Below are 9316 nucleotides of genomic sequence, written 5' to 3'. Positions count from 1 at the left end.
TTTACCAGCCCTAGCTAGGACCAACTCTGAGTGAAAATAATTTTCAAGAAGGCATGGGATTTTATTTTAGCTAATAAGTCCTGCCCAACAGAACTGCAAATCTAAGTAAGGAATTTTCAGCCAATTCCTTATTTAGCACTAAGCCACGCTTCTCTTCAGTAGTGCTAATGCCTAGCATCGAGCAAGGTGCTTACACACAAGTAGGTTCTATTTCCATTCTCATACAACTCTCCCAGGTAGGCAGGAGCAGCCTCATTCTCTAGATAAGGCAGATAGGGCTCTGAGAGGTCAAGTGACTTGCACTGAAGAGCAGGTCTAGGATGCCTGGGATCCAGATCCAGTGTTGTTCACGTACACACTCTCGACTCACACCCATGTGCTCCACACAACTTAGAGAAGAACATTGGCTGGGCCAGTTTTCCTGTGTACATGACTGCAGGGATATATACAAAGGGGAATTTCTCAGTGGTCCAAGGGCAGAAAGCAGAGTCTCTAGATCAGGAAAGAAGAGGGGTGACAACATGTCAAGGTGAGCCAACTAGTGACAGGAAGAGGCTGTAGTGCCTGCTTAGGAGGTTAGAAAACATGACGCCTCACTGGGGAGTTGAATGACCAAAATTTATTGGTTTGGCTGCTGTGGATGAAGTTGGACAACCAGGATTTTAAAAATCATTAGTTAGGCCTCTGATTACAATGGATCTTTTTTGCTTTTACAGAATGTTCTGGGGAGCAGAGGTTGTGGCCCCTAAATGGTGCAATGCATTCTGTGGTCTCTGGGTGCTGCAAGAGTTAGGGTGGCTGTGATCATAATGGAAATAGCCGGCTCCTGGTGAGAGTTATGTGCCAGATACCATGCAAAGTGTTTGACATTAATTTCCTCATTTAATCTTTACACAGCTCTTTGAAGTGGGTTCATTGTGTTTGTGGGCGAAGAAACAAGCATTGGTTAAGCAAAGTGGCTAAGGTGACACAATCATAAATTATCAAATATCAAGACTCTGGACTAAAAGAGTTCTGGGATGGGCCCCATCTACTAAGGACACTTTATTTCCCTGACCCTAGTTATGAAACTTATGTCCTGAGGTTTAAGAGGTAACTTTGTTTCTCTTACATTAATATGGAGGTATTTACTTATATATAGTAGAGCACATGAATTTTAAATGGATAGCTTAATGGATTTTTAACCAATTATATATCCATATAATAGCTTTCTATTTTAATAACTATATCTAATCTTAAAAGGTAAAATGATAAACATCGCAGGAAATGCAATTACAATATTTTAATCTCCAGGTAATGTTATTTAGATCAGAATCATAGAGCATGTGTGGGTATGGTATTACATACAAATTATTGTTATCATTTAGAGAATCCAAGTCTTCTTTATCTTGAATGGTGTATGATTCTGATTCTCAACGTACATGAGGTACATAAGCAAAAATGTTATAGGATTTTTCTGTTTACATTAATTCTGCTTCACATCTCATGCATAAATACTTTCTGGTCTCTGCATAGAGAGGACTGGACACATCCTGTGAATTCCCCAGGAGAAGAGGGCATATAAATTCAAGGTTTTATTATTGTTATGTAAGTATCTAAAAATCAATATTCCTATCTGTCTAGGTATTGATCTACATGTGCACATTGGGTAGTCATTTAAAACAGGCTCTTTTTAATGCTATGTTGTATTAAGTGGACCCTCTGTTATAATGGGTTAGTGTACATGGCTGAAATTAGTAGGATGTGGGTGTCATATATATGTGGGCTTGGGGGTTTTGAGGTAAATATGGATTACATTTTAATTAAGCACTGCAGATGTGAGCTTACATGTACATCTCAGACACATAATACTCCTTGCACAGTCACATGTCACTCAAACAAGATGATAATGTCATCAATGAGAAATGTTCTATGGAGGCTTTTGTCCCCATGAAGGACAAAAGCCCTCTCATTCTGGGACCACTTGTGGAATGGACACATCAGAAAAGCCCAGGGAAGCATTGGCTGAGACCATCCTCCTTCATCCCAGCCTGACTATGAGCCTGCAGCCACCCTCTCAGCACAACTGAGAAGCTGGTTCCATCTATCATGTCCCACTGTCTCATTGCAGGGTTATTAAATATTTAATAATAGCATTTACCTTTCCAGAAAAAGAGCTTGGAGAAGTCAACACAAATGTGGGTACAGGAGGTGGACATCAGGGCCAGTGCTGACAAAAAGCAGTCATGCCCCTCCAAGAGCATCCCCAAACTGGATCCCCCAGGAGACGGCTCTGAGCTGGGATGTGGCAGGGGGAGAAGACCATCTGGGTGGTTTCAGGAACCAGTAAGGAGCCTTAGAGGGAAGAAGAAGCTCAGAACTGCTATCAAATGACCATGGCATGCAGTGAGATGGAAACAAGAGCCTTATGTTCCACTCACGTAGAAGAACTTGGTTCAAATTCACGTTACCACAGTGTATTTCATGGAGTGGGGACAACTAGAAGAATCACATTGCCTTTTAGTCCCAAGCAGTGTTTTACCAATTGGGAAATAGGGGCCCAATGTTGGTTGTAATGAGTCTCTGGAGTCACAGAGCGAATTAGTGGCAAAAAATATTTCTACTTTTGCTTACTTTCATTCCATTTTCAGCAACCAAAGTGGTCTTTAAAAAAAATAGAAACCAAATAGTTAAAATTTTTCCATGACTTCCCCACTCACTTAGAATTAATTGCAATTTCCTTCCCCATGGTTTCAGGACCTTACCCAGGATTCTAGTCCTCCTCTCTGATGTCACCTTCCAGCATCCATCCCCTCATTCTCTTGCCCCCAGCCAACCTTCTTTCTGTTCCCTTAACATGTCATGCCATCTCACCTGTGCTGGCTGGCTTCCCCACTGGAACCCTCTGTCTCAGGTCTTGATATCATTTGTTCCTTCTCCCCCTTTTGGTCTAAATTCAGTGAGGGCTCTCCTACCTTCTGTGTTCCTCCATCAATATGCATGCTGATCATTCCTATCACCCTACCCTGTTTAGTTTCCTTATGGCATTCACCATAGGAAATTAACTTATTTTATTAATTTGCTTATCTATTTTCTACACTAGGACTTAATCTGTTTTGTTCCCTACTGCACACCTATCCCCAGGAATAGTACAGGACTCCAGTGGTAGATAAACAAATCTCTATTTAGCACCTTTTCCATTTCACTATGTTACCTTCTATTGATACTGATTTGTAAATTACGCTTTACTTACTCATATCATGAGATGTCATGGCAGGCAGTGGCTAGCTTTGCTCTTGTGGGGGCTGGTAACTGGAGGGTGGGACCCTGGCTCTGAGCTTTATCCTCTGCCAGGGTTCTGAAAAATGGAGAAGTACTACTTGCCTCAACACCACTCAAAGAACACCCAAAAGTGCATATCCTAGATCTTATACTAGATATACTGAATCCACATCTCTGGAGGTGAAGGCCTTACCTAGGAATCTGCACTGTTAACAAGCTCTAGGGGTGATCCTTAAGACACATTCCTATATCATGAGTTCAAGCTCACCCATTAAGCATACCAAAATACTTTTTTTCTCCCTATTGAGTTCTCACATTTATACTTGCATTGCATTATCAATGATCAAATTCTGTCTGAGGTCCTGGGAAATACCTTGAGGTACAGAAAGCATGGGTATAGTGATTGATGTTCTGAGTACCCTCATGTATGAGTTATGAATTATCAATTGCAGTGTAACACATTACCCCAAACATCTACGTTCCTCCATCAACATACATGCTGATCATTCCCTATCACATTACCTTGTTTAGTTTCCTTATGGCATTCATTAGGCTACTTCATTAGAGACACTTTTCTGTTTACTAGAATTTTCTTGAGAAGGATGTGGGTAGGATGACATGAGTCAGGAGCCAAAATAGGAAAGGAAATTAAAATTCATTTCAAATTGCCTATTGTCTGGCTCAGTGAAAGGCTTAGATAAGGAGGAAGTTGAGGATATTAGTTAAGATGAGGCTGTAATATTGCTCTGGATTCTCATGATCCATAAGTAAAAGAGGACTAGGCTTGGAGTAGTGATGACTGTGGTGATAGTGACCATAATCTTTTCAATAAATACTTATTGAGCACCTACTATATGCCATCACTGACGTAGGCCCAAACATCAAAACAAAATCCCTACTCTATGAAGTCTAAGTTCTAGAAAAAGAAATGGAAGATAATGATGGTAGCATTTTCCCTTCCTGTTGAGCATTTCCTTCTCATGAGTTCATAGTCATTTCGGATTCTACCAGTTCCTTAGGCCCAATAAGGGATTCTAGAAACTTTATCTCATCCAGGGTATTTTTAGACTGGTATCTATTCAAAATGAACTCTGGCAGAAAGGTAGCTATCTCTGTATATGTGTTGGTGGTGAGAGATATGACAGTGTACAGAGGACTTAGAATAACTTCATTTATCTCATGGTTTTTGTAGGTTAGGAAATTCAGGGGCACGTGAGCTGCTCAGGCACTTTCATGAGGGTACTGTCAAGATATGCTGTAGTCAATCAAGGTTCAACTGGGAAAGGATCCACTGCCAAGTTCATTCACATAGCTATTGGCAATACTCAGTTCCTTGTGGGCTGTTGGACTTAGGGCCTTGGTTCCTTGTCATTTGCTCACTACATGGTCCTCTCCATAGGGCCGTCACAACACAGTGGCTGGCTTCCATCACAATGAGTAAGTGAGAAGAGCCAGAGAGAATGTCAGCAAGGTCAAAGTCACAGAATATAGCACCCTTACCTCTGAAGAGATATCCCATCACTTTTGCTATTCAATTAGAGAAGTCAGGAGGTCCAACCCTGCTCAAGAGGAGGTTAAATAAGGGCATCAATGTCCCTAGGCAGGGATCTGTGGGGGACATTTTAAAAGCTCCTTAATCCTCCTTTTGAACTATCTTTTGACATGGAACTCATTTTGGTAGACAAATAACTATGTGGAGATTCCAATGTGGCACCTGGAAATTTAATTAAAAATGGAGTGTTACACAGTAAGAAGAACACAGACTTCAGGTCCAGGGAGGCCTCTGTTAGAATCTCAACTTTGGCATTTACCAACTGCATGACCTTAGACTTCCAACCTCAGTTTTCTTATCTGAAAGATGTGAAAAATAATACCTGCCACATGATTCAAGATCAGAAAAATCACTTGAGTAAGGTACTTATCAAAATGTTAATTCCCAGTTTGCTCCCCAAGAAATTCTTATTCAGTAGACTTGGGTGTGGCACCTTAGAATTTCTGTTTTTAATGAGCACCCAGGCATTTCTGAGTACATAAGAAGAGGGCATGAGGTCCTATATTTGGTTAATAATTTGCATATTAATAGTAACTGTGCAAATATTCTTAAGGAGCTATATATTTGAGGAGAGTCAACTGGGATAGAACAAAATTTAGGAAAGCAAACTATACTGAGGATCAGAAAATGTATGAATTCTAGTCTTTGTCTGACACTTGGCTGTGGGATATTTGGATCAGAGCTGTCTAATCTTTTTTTTTTTTTTTTAAGTCTCTGTAAAATCTCCTATAACCTTGGTACTGTTGTATAGGTAAAGAAGAAACAAGAACAACCAGCCTGAAATCCATTTAGAGTGTGGAGAATCAAGTGCAGAGGCCTTCGCAATGAGTCATTGAGTCTGAATTTTTGAGTCTTCTAATATTTCTTCCTGTAGACAATTCCTTGGAGCCTCTCATTCTTCTACTCTTCTTCTAATTGATATGACCCCAACATCTCTGTATGTAATGAAATATATCTGAAAACAAACCCGTTTAAAAGAATAAATCTGTTAAGGAACTGAGAACTTTCTGGCATGAAATGAAAAATATTGATTGCTTCCCACCTGTTAGCAACGAAATTCCATCCAGTTAATTAACCTGCTCAGTGATAAAGTTTATTTTTGCCCTTCACCTTCAGCTCCAAATCTTTAAAACCATTAAAACAAGTACCTGGTCAATGAATAAATCTTCCCTAGAGTGGCATTTAGGGCCTTCTGTAATCTGGCTCCTTCACTTCTAGTTACTTAGCTTCAATCCCCTTCCAGCCCATCCAAATGGAAGAGCTAAAGTATTCAGTGTTTCTACTGCCAGGAATGTGCTTTCTTCCTTTGAATTCTATATACTTTAACTCAGTTCAAATGTCATTTCTTGAAAAAAGCTTTCCTAGAGATCTGGCATCTATCTCCTTCTCTCGCCCCCGCCCCCACTCTTCCCACCTCTCCTAATTGCTGCCAAACTGTGTTACCTCCCTATTCAGAACACTCCTAAAACTTCTCAGACTTTGTTGCACTTATTATTCTATGCCTTTCATTATGAGTATGTACATAGAAGACCCTACAAGATGCAATTCCAACAAACTCATTTTTGTGCTCTCTTTATCTTCCAACACCATTGCTTACCTATGATTGGTGTTCAGTAAATACTGTTTGAATGTTTAAATGGAGATCCATTGATTTAACGTTTTCTTTATGGTTGTTTTTACTCTTGGGGCTCATGATTCAACACCAACATAAGGAGAGTCTAACTCAGTGAAATGTTTTTCAGGATTCCCATTATATACACAATAGAGTTCTCAAGCCTCTCAGTCTCTCCAAAGACAATCTTATTGTTTTATCCCACCCCTGGCAATAAAGATCTTTATTCTTTCAGTGGAAGGGTTGGGAGAAGTGGTCTTATTATGAATATCACCTATTTCTATGACTCTGAAGATAGGCTTCAGATGGTCTTTTTATTTTGTGCTCCAGTTCACTTGCATAACACATTTGGAACTAGCATTTTATGAATATAAACCTAAACATCAATTTTAGACAAAGCAGATATTTTGTCATGTATGTCACACATATTTGTCTAGACCAAAGGGGAGAAATATGTAACTTCACTGGAATAAAAAATATCTATTTATTCATAAAGCTATTTTTTTGTCATCTACTGGACTCTAGGTGTGGTGTTATATGCTGCTAATACAAATATAAATACAGTCCCTTCAAGGAGCTCTGAGTCATATGAAGGGAGGTGAATGAGATGATTTTTATAGCGAATTGCACAATGCCAGAGGCGGATACAGGGTGAGTGGAACACAGATGATTTTCAATAAAGAAGTTTGTTTTCATAGCACAGTGTCCATACAGATATCAATAATTTAAGCATTATTTTGTAGTTATTAAAAGCATCAGCATCATTCTCAAACCACTCATCTTGGGCAGGGTCTTAGCATCCATAGTGTGTACTGGGGCATGATTCAGATAAGCAGCCATGCAGGGTTAATCAAGACCCAGACGTAAATTCTTGTTCCTTAGAGCTTATAAGGAATGAATCATTCACGGAGATGTCAGCAAAGGGGTAGTTTTCTTATGATTCATTGGGCTGAACTTCATGCCAATGATATTTTGGTGCAGAGATTTTGCATGGCGCTGTGTCTATGGTTTCAGTATTTCTAGACACATTATCACAGCTGTATAGATGACTCATTGGAATATGTTCCCCAAGTCTATGACCCTAGAGGTGTGTATGTGTGTGTGTGTGTGTGTGTGTGTGTGTGTGTGAGAGAGAGAGAGAGAGAGAGATTGATTTAAGAGAAAAGTCAAGAAGTATTTTTAAGTTTTAAATGACCAAAGTCTACAGCTGCAATTACTGGTTATTTACACAAACTCTTTTAAATATCCTTCTTCCTCTAGCTCTGCACATTGAGGGATACTTTTCTGCTCACTATAAACTCCTTGAGAGAGATGGGGTAGGGTGACATGAGTCAGAAGCAGAAAAATGAGAGGAAATTAAAATCCATTTCAAATTACTCCTTGCAGGTGGCTCAGTAAAAAGTTTGGATATGGAGGCAATTGGGGATATTGGTTAAGATGAGGCTATAATATTGCTCTGGATTCTTATGATTCACACTAAAAAAGGACTAGATTTGGAGTAATGATGATTGTGGTCTTGGCGATCACAAGTTATTTAACAAATATTTACCTTACTATATGCCACTGACTTGGGTACATGGAATCAAAATGGGCCAAAACAAACAAACCAACAAAATAAATAGCCGGCCCTTTGGAGCTTAAATTCTAGAGGGAGAAACCGTCAAACGTGGTGCTAGAATTGTCCTTTCTGCTTGTAGGTTTGAAGAGTTTTTCTCATGAGGTCTTAGTCATGAGGGACTTTAGTCTGCATCAAGTCCAAACTCCAATATCAAAGTCACAAAACTTTGTCTCTTCCAAAGCTTGCAGACCCACAACTACTTTAAGTGTTTATATGAATAGCGACATGGACACTGATTGAGAGGTATCTGTCTCTGTATACGTGCACTGAAGGCAGCGGTGACAATAAATGGGCAGAAATCCTACAAATGGTACCATCCACACTGATAGTTTCCACCTGGGTGGAAATGCGAGAGTTAGCACCTGAATCACACCGCCCCCACCCCCGCCATCCCAGTTACCTTTCTGCCTTTACCTTTTACTCTTCACTTGGCTCCCTCCTCTCTTGCTACCTCCCTTTCCCTTGGTCCCTCCCCATCCCCTTCCCTCGCACGGTTCTTTTCTCCTCCTCCTGCTCCTCTCCCTCTAGCCTCTTTCCCTCTCGTCTCCTTTCCCTCCTCCATCCCTCCATGGCATCTGCGTCAGGCCCCCACTAGCGTGACGCGCGGGGTCTGGGTGGGAGCTGTCCACTCGCCCCGGGTGCTGAATGCAGCGGCGGCGGCCTCGGCCGCGGCGGTGGAGATCGCTGGGAGCCTCCTCGCTCCGGCAACCTCGTTTCCAGTCCTCGGACCGGCAGCTTACCGCCCCGCCACATCCCTTCCAGCACCACCCCTTTGGGAACTGAGCCAGGGGGGCAGCAGTCGCGGCGGCGGCGGGTGCTGAGCAACGGCGGAAGACAACACCTGGCAGCAGCCTGGAATCTGATTTGCTTCCTTTCAGCTTTTATACGAGATATATCTGTACACGGTTCGGGGGAGTCTCGAGGACCAAGCTGGAGCCAAGTGCCGGCTGCCTCCCACCTCGGCCACGTTGCTCCGCTCCCCCCTCCCCACCTTCGGCTGGCACCGCGGACAAGCCTTACCTAGTTGCATCTGCGAGGAGAGGTAGCCACCGCGAGTCCAGCCAGCCAGAGGCGGCGACAGGAGGGAGGGGCGGGGTGGGGGTGGGGGCACAGAGCCCCGCGAGGCCGCCCTTGGTGGGGGTAGCGGGGGCAGAGCTGCCGAGAAGACCTGGCAGCCGCCCTCCTCCGCCCCCACCCACCAGAAGCACTCTTTCCTGATTATCTGAGAATCGAATTATTACATTAGTATTCTTTCATTTTTTGTATCATCCCC

This window comes from Marmota marmota, unplaced genomic scaffold (assembly GCF_001458135.2).
Source record: "Marmota marmota marmota unplaced genomic scaffold, marMar, whole genome shotgun sequence".
Lineage (NCBI taxonomy): Eukaryota > Metazoa > Chordata > Mammalia > Rodentia > Sciuridae > Marmota > Marmota marmota.
The sequence above is the reverse complement of the archived record's forward strand: the minus strand, read 5'-3'. Positions refer to the sequence as shown.